The sequence below is a fragment of the Pinus tabuliformis genome, chromosome 7 (genome assembly GCF_031772625.1).
Source record: "Pinus tabuliformis cultivar Carrire ecotype Pingquan chromosome 7, CPIR1, whole genome shotgun sequence".
In the NCBI taxonomy this organism is placed as follows: Eukaryota; Viridiplantae; Streptophyta; class Pinopsida; order Pinales; family Pinaceae; genus Pinus; species Pinus tabuliformis.
Genome location: NC_142293.1, coordinates 1,125,509,274 through 1,125,524,231, shown reverse-complemented (window position 1 = coordinate 1,125,524,231; position 14,958 = coordinate 1,125,509,274). Strand labels below are relative to the sequence as shown.

The 14,958-nt window shown below is 32.0% G+C and overlaps 1 pseudogene; it reads right to left on the bottom strand.

The window, feature by feature from the left end:
• Positions 1 to 2,046: 2,046 nt before the first annotated feature.
• Positions 2,047 to 4,670, bottom strand: LOC149251472 (flavonol synthase/flavanone 3-hydroxylase-like; annotated as a pseudogene).
• Positions 4,671 to 14,958: the final 10,288 nt, after the last annotated feature.

Here is a 14,958-nt window from a genome sequence, read left to right as displayed (position 1 = left end):
TGCCTCCTTTCTTAATAGAATTATAATATCAATTAGGTTCAATCTAATGTGTTCCACAACATAGGATTTGGCATTTTCATATCTTCCCTTCACTATTGTGTGCAATTTAATATGTAGTAATGAAATGGATTTGGCTATAAGGATACTACAATTGAGAGGCCCTACTCTTCAGAAACTAATGGTTACATTAATCCATAAGTCTGCATTTCCTTTAAGCCTTATCCATAGTCTTCATGGCGTTTAAAGCACAAAAGAGGCATCAAAGGTCCTTGATTATGATGGCAAATATACTTCCAATCTTCATTTGCAAAGTTATGGCAGAGTCAACTACATTTGCATGATGGTGTTCATGTCAACCTTGTCTCTGCACATGAGTTCATGTCAACAATTTGAATCTTATCTCTCATTGCAACTCCCCTTAAATAGGTATTTTGTTTTGATTTCACATCCAAACCATCTTCAGTTTTATCATCCTTTCCTTAGGTCTTGTACCAAATAACCAAAAAATGAGACGTACACATTGTGAGAAAATATGGGTATATTATTTTCTCCAAGTTTCTTATATTTCACTCCTTTAATCATGGTACACCCCCAAAAATGACTTGTCATCTATTGATGATAGTTTGATAATAGTTTTAGTTTGTACTATTAAAAACATATGAAGTAAATTTTGTTAAAATATATTTACCATAGATATGAATAAGGCCTCCACTTTTGCAGAAAATGCTTCTTAATAGAATGAATTTAAAAATGAAAGAGAAAAAAATACCTATTTCACACAACAACAACAAAAAGAGTGTTTTTCATGATTTTGTGTACAATAATGATGATTTTATAAGCTATAGTTAAAAAATATATATTGCTCTTTGTAAAATGACTCTTTAATTTAGGTGCAATTATTAAGGGTTTTTTTTGTTCGGATATTTGATTTATAATGTATGGTTGAAAAATGTTGAAATTTTAAGGTCTTTTGTACTTGTGATATTTGGTTATAATTTCATGGTTGAAAATTGTGAGAATTTTAAGATTTTTTAGAGTTGTATTATTTGATCTTTAATGCCATGGTTTAAAGTCATTGGAATTTTAAGGTTCTCCATGATCATGATTTTGGTTTTTAATGTCATGCTGAAAATTGTTAGAATTTTAACCTTAGGAAAGTAGGTGATGCAATACCTTGGGAAAATAGCTAATGCAATACCACCTCTATTCGATTTCAGGGTATTTTTTCATTTAAAAAAAAAAATTGCCTACAATTCTTGTTTTGAAGTTACATTTCTCATTAAGTTGATAATTGTGTTGTTGTTGAAGTACTTTTTCCGATCTTCACCACCATGAAAGAACTCTCGAAATGAAATCAGCTATTACAATCACTACACTTTTTTCTTTCCTTCAAAGTCTTTCCTCCTTTGGGGTTTCAAGTCTCCATAATAGATTCAATGGTTTTTCATCTATATGATTAAAATCCTTTTTGTTTTGTTTACTGTTCTTATTATCATCCTTCACTATAAATGCATGGGCATTGGAGTAATTTATATATGCCAAATGAATTAGCTTGTTTTGCTCTTGAATCAATGATTCCATAAAGTTATTCAAAAACGTTATCCCTAATATTTACCCATGAAAATATTAGGAGTGTCTAACAAAGAAACAAATATTAAATACACAAGTCTTAAATTTTAATGAATTTAAAGTATAGCTTTTTCTTCCTTTATCTAAAGGCTTCAGGTTCAAATATAGAAGTTCATTCGCTACGTGATGTCCTCTTAAGTCATTTGACTTCCCAAAAAAACCCTCTCAGGTCATTTGTATTTTGACGGAGGGAGGGGAAAGATGAAACACTAATGACCCACATCGATGTCTATTTGAAAAACTAAGATTCCACAACAATATCAACAAAGGCTACTGACCCAGAGCGAAAAGAAATAAAGAGTTGAAGGAGACAGAGAGAGAAAACACAACCAGTTTAAGGTAAAACCAAAGAGTAACGAATCCACCTAAAATTCCATTTTAAACACTTAGTTTCCATTATAAGGTTAATCGTACACTCTAAGATAATTTCCTTTTTTTCTTCATCTTCTTGCGTTGCTTGAATTCTCTATACATCATCACATCGAACAGTGGGGGACGATTTTCATCAATCAACTATTTGAGTGGTCCCACCACCAAATCAAGAGGTGTAATGCAGAATACGGGCCACGACATCCTCACCTTATCCTTGCGCACCAACGTCCTATGCAATACACTCTTGTACCTCCCATTGCTCAATGTCTACCACCAAAAAGTAAACACTACCTCAATATAATTATTTCCAGTAAATATCAATTTTAATGTAGCTATTTCTTAAAAAATCAACTCTATTTATTATTATAAATGAGGTTAGACTTTAATTTTTTTTGGTATTCTTTTGGATAAAAATAGTTCGTATTTTCCATAGTGTCACATGAATCTTGTTGAAGTTTCGAATCCCAAAGGGGATCTATCATTACGACAGTGAATGAAAGAAGAATGAAAGGGAGGATGAACAAATAATAAATGAACCAAAATTAAAATCCAAAAGGGGGAACCGATTAAAATCTAAAAATTATAAAACCTAAACCTATATTAATATTATTAGAATACTTTCTAATTTCTCAACGAATTAGTGCCAAATTTAATTTTTAAAATGATTTTTCATTATCTCGATTATGAAGTCTATGTTTCATATGAGAAAATGAAGGGATAATCCTATTGTCACGACAATATTTTAGTAATTGTAGGTCGGCAACTCTTATTTCAATTTTAATCCTTGAATTTTTGAGAGAACAAATCTCATTCCATGTATCCCCTCTATACAGGGAAATGATGTTAGACTTTAAACATTGTGGTCTTCTTTTGGATAAAAATAGTTCAGGTTTTCCACAGTGTCACATGAATCTTGTCGATGTTTTAAATCCCAAAGAAGATCCATCATTAGAATAGTGAATGAAACAAAAATTAAAAAAAAGATAAATAAATAATACATAAACAAAAATTAAAATCCAAAAAAGAGCGACTAAAATCTAAAAATGATAAAATCTAAACCTAAATTAGTATTATTAAAATACTTTCTAATTTCTCAATGAATTAGTGCCAAACTTAATTTTAAAAACGATTTTTCATTACTCTGATTATGAAGTCTATGTTTCACACGAGCAAATGAAGCGATAATTCTATTGTCATGACAATATTATGAATGAGTTTAAAAAAACTCTTACTAGTTGTAGTTGGTTGTCGATATGTATGAGAAACGTGTTTGGAATGTGCTTATGACAAATGTGTTTGGAATGTGCTTGGTACTCACCCACTCATTGTTCCTAGATATCTGTAGCCCCGACACATCGTTGGGTTTCATCTCTATTAAAAAATACATGTTGGTATGAGGTAGCACTTCCAATGCCATATCTGGTTGAGGGCATGCTGGTAATAGTTTATCTTCAACTCCATTTCCAAATTTTCACCTCCACGAGCATTTCTAACTTTGGATTCTTCTAACCCAAGATTTAATGGAAACGCTGACATTAACTTTTTTTTGGCTCATGCAAGAATCGGACCTTCTATTCAACTAAATCAGCAAAAGGTTACATAGTATACATGTCGGCAAATGTCACATGCTCACTCGCAGTACAAACCACAAAGCTAAGGATTGACACCCCCAGAAGTACAGATGTATTTGCAAATCTGATCTAACGATCTCCGTCCCTGGACATCAGTGGAATTGATGAGAGTCAGCGGCCTTAGATGCACATCGATCCTGGAGCCATTTGTCACTTGTTCATTGGCTTTACTGAAAGTCCATTTGTGGTTGATCTGATGCCCAATGCTGCGGGAAACTGTGGCCACACCATCACGGTCCCACTACCAACTAGCCCTATCAACCTCAACCCTCGATCTTCTGCCCCCAGATCTGACGACGGCGAAAAATATCGTGCAGATTACTTGCACGACTATTACTCGTGCGATAAAGGCAATATTTCCCTTATGTCTAGAGCCACGTGTTGCCTCATCAATGGCATTGCGTACATTTCTTATGTACATTAACTTATCTACCACTTGTCTTCCATATTCCTCAACCATCTCTAAGCACTTCAACATGCAAAATATATATATATAGAGGGGGAGGGATCACAAAAAAAAAATGTAGAATTAAATGGTACATAGGGCGTTATACCTATAAAAGGGTGGGTGCTTGGGCCACTTGTTGAAATCTATGAGAGAGGGAGGCCACGCCGTATGAAAATGGAAATTCGACCAAGCCTACCTCCCATAGCTGGTGTATTTCAGCTTCGTGCCATACAGCTCGAAACTATTATTCGTAACACCTTTTACATTAGCGTACGCTTCATTTTCGCCCACTGGGAGATCGAAGAACTCTCTGCCAGTAGCCTACAAGAATTGGACCATTTCACGAGGTATTCCATGGTTCATCACCTAGAAAATCCCCCACTTTTGGCCAACCCTTCCAAACCCTTCCAATTTCTACCACCGTTTTCTCACGAAGTTCATCTACTTGTAAAAGAAGACAAGTTTATGAGTGGTATCTCGAATTTGTTAAATGTTTCGTGAGTAGACCTCTCATAAACAATACAAATGAACTCGGAAGGAATCGATTGGAAACCAATTTGAGCGATGACCTATACTTTGGCGAGAGCCATTACTTCAGAATACGATCAGCCAAACATTACACTCTACATGGTGGTGTGCAAAACTTACTATGGTAGAAATAGATCGACCATGTAAACTTCGCTTAAAGCATGTAATGTACAGAGAACCACGTCGTCGTTCACATGGGAAGTAGTGCCAGCAGGTGTGTGCAGTGAATTACGAAATCACTAAACGTTTGACTTCAACTTAAATTATTTAAAATTAGGAAGACAAAACAATAAATGTATGAATCTAGTAGCTCTCATGTATGGAGCCCTTGAGGCTTCCAAACAACACTACACTCCATTGATTAATCAAACAATCGATACAATCATATAAAGATACATTCGAATAGGGATATCAAAGCAAATCCCAGAAATATAGGATCTAAGTTCTAAATAAAAACAAAGTCTAAATAGCTTAATAAATATTTTCTCCATTATTTTCAATTTACCCCTTGATGGAGAAAGGATTTATTTCCACACCTAAAATCTCACTAAACAATTCAAAATTTCATCTTCCCAAGGGGTTTAGTGAAAATATCAACATCAATTTCACAAGTATTACAATATTCAAGAAAAATTTCTTTCGATCGTATCTTTTCTCTAATAAAATGAAACTGTGCATTAGCATGCTTTCTTCTTGCATGGTAAATTGGATTGTTTTCCAACTTGATCGAGCTTTGGTTGTCACATTTGATTACCATAGCCTCTTTTGTTTTTCTCCAACATCTTGAAGAACATTCTTCAACCAAACAGCTTCACAAGTTGTTGCACACAAAGCTTTATATTCTTCCTCAATAGATGACAGGATACAGTTGGTTGATTCTTGCTACTCCATGAAACAATCCCAGATCCAATGCTAAAAGCATAACCTATAGTAGATCTTCTATCATTCGGATTACCAACCCAATCTGGATATGAGTAACTTATCAGCTCAACATCAAATGAATATGTATACTTAAGACCAAAATTAATTTTTCTTTTGTTGCTCCCTAATAACTTTCTAGAAGTCTCGCAAAAAACTAACTTAACAAGCTAATAGAGTATGTTACGTGAGGTCTAGTTGCAGTAACATAATTTTTTTGCAATTTTATTATGTTAGTTTAAATTTTATTTTATTTTTTATTTTATGTAATATAATTTAAGAGAGTAGTTTAATTGGTAATCGTCCAAATCTTTTATCTATATGTCATGTGCTAAGGGTGACATAGTTTACCTAATGGTTATAATGGTAGCGATTACATAGTTTACCTAATGGTTATAATGGTAGCGATTAGAATTGACCAGAGTACGAGACTAGTTCATTTGTTGATTACACTTTATTCTTTATATATATATATATATATATATATATATATTCATCCTTTAATTATTGTTTTTTATTAAATTTTTAAATTCAGCGTATTTTTTATTTGCTTTTAAAATTGTTTTTAATATTAATTTATTTGTTTTAAATTAAAGTTTTCAATTAAAAAAGTAAAAAATTTTGCATTATGTTATTTTTAAGGGTGTTTTTCATGATTTTGTGTACATTAATAATATCACTACATGGTTAAAAAAGTATTGCAATATAAGTTTCTCTAAAAATATTGCTACAAATTATTGGAATTATAAGGTTTTACATGATGATGATTATGTTAAGCTCCTTTACATTTTCCCAACTGTTGCCTACAATTAAGGAAGTAAATTGCAATCATTTCCTTAATTTCTGGAAATCAACGGCAGTGATTTTCTTAAATTACGGAAATCAATTGCAGTTAATTAATTTCTTGTTGGGAGCTTCTAGAGTGGTCCATTACTCCCTCTGAAGTTCTCTACCATAATTTGTGGAACACTTGACACATAGCCAACGGAGGCTTAATCAAAGCTTGGCTATATATACTTTGTTTGGTCTGGAAGCTCACTAACTCAATTCCCTTCAGCGTTACACCATCAAAATAAAGTGAGCAGAGCTTGCAAACGCTACACGGATGAGAGATTTTAGGCAGCTTGCTTGCAAACGCTACACGGATGAGAGATTTTAGGCAGCTTGATTGCAGTTTGTTTTTCATGCACGCGTCCTTAAATGGTTTCGGGGTCATTTCAATAACCTTCCAGTGGTATACTAAGTCAATATGAAGCTGCCTACATGTGTGTGTATATAGGGCTATTGTTGTGAGTTCTGATAGAAGGGGCTGTGTATATATCGACTGAAATATATGTTATTGTATGGGGCTGCCATATTGGAGTGGCGATGGAGTGGGGATCTTTTGAGTTTGAAGGCGAAGTCATGCGAGTGGCGCAGAATGGGTATTAGAGATATAAAATCAGAGGGTGTCATTTTGTAGATACCAATTTCAGATTTATTGTTTTGGTGTGTGCGGAGGATTAAGCAAGTTCAGCCAAGGCAGTTTGTGTAAATTAATAGAGGCTGCAGACACTGAAACTACATGATTAACTGGCTACAGAAGCCCAGTGGAGCTGGTTAAAGACTACCGGCAAAATTTTGATCAAGCTAGAGACAATCTTGTTTTTTGATCAAGCTATAGACAATCTTGTTTTTTATTTGATATCAGAGTGTAAACCAGCATCAATGGCAAGAGGTATTTTTCTTTGGACATCAAGTATTTTACATTTTTTATAATTTCTTTAAAGTTTTAATTCCGCATTAAAGAATCGTATAATAAGGCCGGTAGATGTGTGAGGTGCATTACGAAACCACGGAACGCTTGAATTGAGTCAAAATGATAATGGCTCACACTTCAATGCACCTGAAGCTCTACATAAATGCCAAAGCAAGTAGGCTGCACCGTGTAGAGAGCATGTAGTCCAACAAGGCCCTTTATTGTGACGGACCAATATCAATCAACGTCTCTCCTGTTGCAACTTAATTCCCGACCTCACCTCGCATATCAACTCTTCAAATTTCTGTTCTGCACACAAATAAAGACATCGTAACTCCCTTTGAAGTTGGGGTTTACCCATAGGCCGTTGTTCGCTCCTTTGTCATTTACCCATTCATATTCATTTGAGCTACACAGCCATCTCTAGAGTATTTAATGCCCGGGGATATACGATAATATCGAAAGCCCAAATATTATTTAATGCCAAAACTCCTCGCTCCCGTGTTATTGCGTTAAGCTGTGTGCATATCCCGACATTAAATACTCTATAAATCACTGGTTAAGCGTTGCCATTCTTTTCTTGGAACTTCCCATATACCTATCTTATCTTATCAGTAGGATATTCCAGAACATTGAAGTGAGTGTGTCGATGAATTCACATTGGCCATAAGTCCTCATCAATAATTGACAATTTATGCAGGGATACAATCCTTCTCAAGGCCATGAATATGTCAAACTGTGAGTTGTTAGGATTGACATTAAGTTTAGATTCAAGGTCCACATATACATTTGATCAACATGACGCTTCATCATCATGTTAAAATATGATTACGCTACAGGAAAACTCATAAACAAATAAAATAATAAAATTATAGAATCATTCATGATTTGAACTTAGAAATTTTAAATAAATCAAAACACTTTTTAGTACCAAATTCAAAATACTCTGTGCAACGTAATTGTCTTCATAAAACTATAAAGACTATTTATAATTTGAATTTATTTAAATGAAAAAATAATATTTTTAGTATCTAATTTAAACCACTCTTTATCACTTAAATAGAGGGAAAAGAGTATACATACTAAAAAAATATTTTTTCATTCTATTTATTCATAAACATTACATAAATATATAGTTGGATTGAGATCTCAACAAAGAGTCAAATCAATTCTAAATTTACAATGTAAGTATTATCTCCAAGGCTCCTTTTAGTATTTGCATTATATCATTATAAAAATTAATACAAAAATAACAAATTACAATTTACATGTGACATCTATCTTACTGGTCTTCCTCGATAATTATCCTTACTTTGGAATCTCTAGGACAAAATATTCTTTTCACAACCACAATTTTAGAGCCTCTCATTCAACATATTTAAGACATAACTGCCTCTATCTTTGATGAACTTTGTATAATTGACATTTCTCAATTTCTCAAAAGACAATTTCGATATTGGATTGTATCCAACAGTCAATTATACCACTGACCTTTCTACACGCAAAGATCTCATAACATAATCTGTAACTGATGCTCTTGAAGTTAGAAACACCACAAAACCCATCAAAATATAACAAAATCACACCATCAAATTAGCCATAAATTCTCTCAAAGCCAAAAACATGAAGAACCAATAATTTAATTATATTCTTCGGTTCATTATTTGGTTTTTCATTCTAAAATGCTACACACCAAAACAAAATAACTATTCTTTTAGATCACAGAAAAGCCAAAAAAATCGAATGCTCCAGCAACTACGTTTATGAAAGCACAATGTGCAGAGGATCAAACGCCATTAACATTGATTTCATTAATTTAGCAGTCTGGTTATATTGTCTGACGGGCCATTAGCTTCTTTTGCAGTACTCGAACCTCCACTTTCCTCTGCAACCCTCTTAAACCCCGAACGTTGTGTTCAGTAAAAAAACGTGAGCCAGAATCTTGCAGCAACACACCTGCATACTGGCACGAACGAGTTCAACAGATGATTTTCCAGCAAATTACTCTTGTAAATGCCGTAAGCCAAGCTAGTGGTTTTGGTCTCATGCATCAAGCGGACGGATTGAGGCCTGCAATGGAAGCGACATCAAAAAATGCTCCTCTTCAAATTATAAAATTATTCATAATTTAAATTTATTAAAATTTTAACTAAATAAAAAAAACTCTTTCTTAATAAAAAAATCTTTAACTTAGTTTATAATATATCTGCGAAAATACTAATATTAATTAGATAAAGTGTTTTATATTTTTTATATTAAAAAAAATATTTTTACTAAATATAAATAAAAATTTATTATTCTTTCTAAATACACTCATTGAAATATAAATACAATATAATTTGCTGTAATAAATTTTCTGGATACATTCCATCTATATTGATTTGAAGATCGATCTTTTCAAGGTTGATCATCAAGATAAAAGTGTGTGAGAAAAACTAATCAACCCAAGAATAAATAGGGAAATGGTAATAAGGTAAGTTAAAAGCTGACAAAGAGCATGTTCATGATAAGAGAATGCTTATGGTAGAAGCTATAATTATTAAAAAATGTGATGAATTAATTAAAAAAAAAATTGTAAAGTTTTAGGAGTGTGGATAAAATAAGATTAATAATGAAATATAATATCAAATAATTAGGGCATGGATATACTAAGATTAATAATAAGATATAATTTAAATAATTAGGATATTTTTAAATTTAAGAAATATTAAAGTATTTATTTTTAATAATATGATATAATATCAAATAATTAGTATATTTTTCAATTAATGTACTTATTTTTAATATTTTAAATTTATAAAGAATTATAATAAATTTAAAAGAGAGAATAGGGTTGAATAAAAAAAAATAAATTAAAAAATAATACCTATAAAACAATTTAAAAAATAAATCTATAAATTTATTCATAATTTAAATTCACTAAAATTTCAACTAAATAAAAAAATATTGTTTATAATTAATTCAAAAAACCTTTTACTACCAGCATAGTCTTCCTAAATTTTTTATAATTAAGTTATTTGAATTAATTTATGACCGTAACCACTAAAATATTAACTAAATAAAGTGTTTCATATCTCTCATCCTCTTATAAAGTTCTTTAAAGTTATTTTACCTAACATTTTAAAAGCAAATATTCAGTCATACACCATTATTATATTTTAACTTTTTAATTTTGTTGATGATTTTTCTTTTCATTTTTTTACACATTTAAACATTAATTTTAATTCCATTAAAACTATATTAACAATCTTCTTCAAGGAAAGGCAACTTGAGATAGATCTAAAGTCAATAGTAAAGATGGATGGATCACTTGCTCACTCTATGAGGCATGCACCTATTCTTCCCAATGGTGATGATGGGGATGCTCACCATAAATTCAAAAAGGAAGTTGGACACATTGCCACTATTGTCCCCAAAAGGAGAAGATTCTCAAATGAGGACAATGGGGACCAATTTGAACTTGTTGCTAATAATGCAAATTATATGAAAATCAATAGTATCGATAAATTACAAGCTTGAGAAATTATGTAAACGGAAGAGAGTAAGTTCATAAAAAAGGAAATATTGTAGCATGGATTAAACTAACTTTTGAAGAAAGTCCTATTATCATGTACCACACAAAATTTGATAAGTACACTAAAAAAAACTAAAGATGGGTAAGGTCAAGGTTACAAGAAAAAGAATGTTGGAAGATTAGAATATTATTGAGAAAAATCAACCATAATGTTCACATTAGATGTCATTTTGAGAATTGACATTTAGAATCCTTAATGGGATTTATCTTTTGGACATTTCAAAGATCTAAGGTCATCTAGTAGGCAACATAATTTCCTACATGAAGGACTTAAGTGACTTTATAAAACTCTCAAGGAAGAAAAAGTTGAACCAAGTGACGTGCTCATCAATTTTGATGTCTTTTCACTCTTCATTAATATTTCATTAAATGAATCTATTCAAGTAATGTATGAAGTCATAGAACAAAGACAACAAGACTAGCAGAGGTATGTTTCAGTCAACCTTGTTGAATTCCCAAGGGTAATTTTTGAGCAAATAAGTAGTGTGGCAATGTGATCCCCCTTGTCACCAATACTGGCTAACATCTTCATGGATAAATTTGAGAAAGTAGGTCTTGAATCATACCCCAACATGGATGACACCAATGTGAAGTAGTTCCATGGTAATGTTCAATTGAATAAGTTCTTTAAGCATATTAATGGGATCTCTAAAGACATTGAGTTTACCATGCAACTTCAAGAAAATAGAAGTAACCCATTCCTTAGCGTAATCATTACTATAAAGAAACATGGAAATATCGGTCCTTAACGTAATGATTATTAGAAAGAAAGATGTAAATATCGAGCATAAGGTATTTAGAAGTAAAACACATAATAATATCTACCTTCATATTGACTCCCACCACCATCCTTCGCAAAATATTGGGCTCCTCAATACTCTAGTTATGAGGGAAATAAGTTTCCCATATGATGGGCATCTTGAGCAAGACAAAGACCATCAAACCAAGGTCTTCAAGGAGAAAACAATATAGTAACAAATACATTGAGAAGGCATTGGAAAAGGTTGTAATAGCATCTAATTATGGCGATAATCAAACAACTAACTCTAATTTTAAATCATGCCTCCCCTACAACAAAGGGGTCACTAATAAAATTGCAAAGGTGTAATAAGAAAAAACATTACAACCTCATTTAAGTTCTAACAACTATTAGATAGAGAAAGAAGTTTGTAAATATTCCATTGGAAATCATCAACATAAGGGAATATACAAGGTTACATTCCCCTATGGAAAATGTTATGTTAAGAAATACGATGATCATTTGAAATAAGGATTAAAGAACATGTATTTGATTTTAAGCCGAGCTCAGGATCTAGTTGTGTAAAAATGCAAGAAAAGACAAGAAAGGAGAATTAAATGAAATTGAACTCAAATAAACTAATTAGCTTAAGAACCAATTCAAATCCACTTCATAAATATTGTGTGTATTATTTCTTGACATGATTACATATTTATAACTCTTAATACCTAGTAGGTTGGGGTTCCGCAATGCATGTATGCTAGAAAATAAAAAAAAAACTTTCCCTATTCAACAACTAATCCACAAATAGATTTGTAGGGACTAAAATAAATTAGAAACATACAATAGGGTTGGATAAAGATAGGATGAATAAAAACTAATTTAAAATTGAATTAATAACTCCCTCATGTAACTCCTAACTCAAGAATAGTAAGAAAACCCCAAAATAGGACTGAAATTCAAAGGATAAGGTGATAAAGTTAACACACAAGGTTGTGGAAAAGGTAGTTTCCCAAAATAAAAGAGGAAGTGCATATTCATGGATAATGTATTCAAAGAAAATATAATGTGTAGTAATGGGTGGGAAACAACTATCTCACTACAAAATCACTGCCACATGTCCTCCTATGTTGGACCCTCTCCTAAAAATAGATACAAAAAAAAGAGCTAAAGATAAGAAGTGAGACTAAAGGGTAGGAATTATCTAATATGTGATCAAAATGGTCAATATTGGTCCTAATGTGCATGTACCACAACACACCCCATTGAATCATAATTGAGGATTGTGCATAATGAGTAGATCTTATTACTTTCCAACATTGTTTTGTACTCATGTACAAATCAACTATTTAAAATAGTCAATGAATCCCAACAATTTCCAACCATGTTAGGTACTCATGAAACAACTTATGCAAGACACAATATGACAAAAGTGGGTAATCTACTCGAAAAAATCCTCTCAAAATACAATTCACATTGTGTCTATTATGTAGTTTATATGAAAAGGATGTTGTTTTTATGAACAACCCCATCATGGATATGTCCCCAGATCTATCTTATTGCATCATGTGAGAAGCCTTTTATTGTTGGTTGAGCTTTGTACTTTCTATCAATAGTAGGGAGAGCTCGTGGAGTACCAAAAAATTCAAAATTGGTTCTTTGTATCTTAATAGATTCACCCACAACAAAGTTCCCAATTTAACAAAAACATCATCGAGTTCATGCTTTTTTGGATGTCACATTTAGTGGTGAATTTTATCCTCATTTTGAAAAGTGGTGTTGATGGGCCTCATTAATAAGTATATAACAAGGCCCATATGACCATCCTTCAGCATATATTTACCTCTTTTCTTGCTTTTGATAACATCCTCTTGAATATAATGTGTTTATTAGGAAGACCGAAGGATGTTTATCATATGTTGTGGCCCAACATGATTAATGTGCATGAAACGAGTGCATTTACTATGCATAAACAATTCATAGGCAAGTGGAGGAGATGTAGGAGGCTTGTTCCATGCATTTACTCACATAAAACTCGACTTGCTCCTTGTATTTACTCACCCACAGTTCAAGGATCTACTAACAAAGTATGCACTCAAAGATTGGGAGGATCTTAGGGAGCTAGATCCACCTTTTTACGGATTTTGGATGGAAGCAACCCTCTTTCCAAGGGGGTTTCTCCTTAGTCATTTTTGTATAAATAGGGAAGCCCAAGAGCTTAATAGGATTCAAAAATTTTGGATAAGATATAGACTACTAAGAGCTAGGAGCTTGTACTTGTCATTTTCATTCCTTTCATCATGTACTTGAACATTGTTTTATATCAATGAGAAGCCTTATATTATCTTAAATCCGAGTTTGCTTTAGAGAGTTGAGTCCCCTTGGGGTAGGGCCCAGCTTAGAGGCTCTAGTCTCTCTCCTTTGTGTATTTTATGCATGAATTTTCTTTCTTGTATCTAGTTAGCAATATTTCCTTCCCTTTTTAGCAGAATTTGTTCATGCGAAAAATTCTTGTGAAAGTGTGTTAATAACCTCTCTTGTGGGAAGTTCAATTGGAGATATTGTGTTGGAAAGACAAAAACATATAGTTATTTTTCTTCTTCAATAGTTAGATCTCTGAATAACCTTCTCTTTACATCTGTGTTGTTTACAAATTGATAGTTTGTTTAGTAGTTTATTTCAAGAATTGGAAGCATAATATCTTGTGGTTGTGGGTCTTGTGTAGACTATAAGATAGATTTCCTTTTAATGCAATAGTCATATCTTGAATAAAATCCACCTCATCCTTTCCTTGTTAATTCAATTTTCTATAATTTATACGATTAGCATGCTCTAGATGTTTGGAAAGATTGAGTAACCTTTGTGGTGTGTAGGTCCTATTGTGGGATTGTAGAGTATAGCACTGTCATTTACACTCCTCATCATACCATTAACCCCTTCCTTCCTCCCTCATCCACTTCTTCAAAACACTATTCATCGATTCTGATTTGTTGAAGGCCACCACGTGCAAAAATCACTTATTTATTTCTAAAAACCAATGAAAAACACTGATTTTTAATTAAAAACCATTAAAAAACACTAATTTTTAATTAAAATAATTTTTTCACTTCTAATTAAAAGAAAAAAATATTTCTCATGGGAGGAGAAAACACATTAAAATAAAAAATTAAATTAAAAAAGAAACAAACAAAATTGGCTTTAAAAATTCGACTTTAAAATTAAAAACCATAACTAAAATTTAAGAGAAAAAAAATAAAACTATCAAAACACTTACGAAATTGAAATATAATAATTTAAAAAATAATGATAATTTTAAAATATTGAAATATAATAATTTAAAAAATAATAATAATAATTTAAAAAATTATTCAATATTATAAA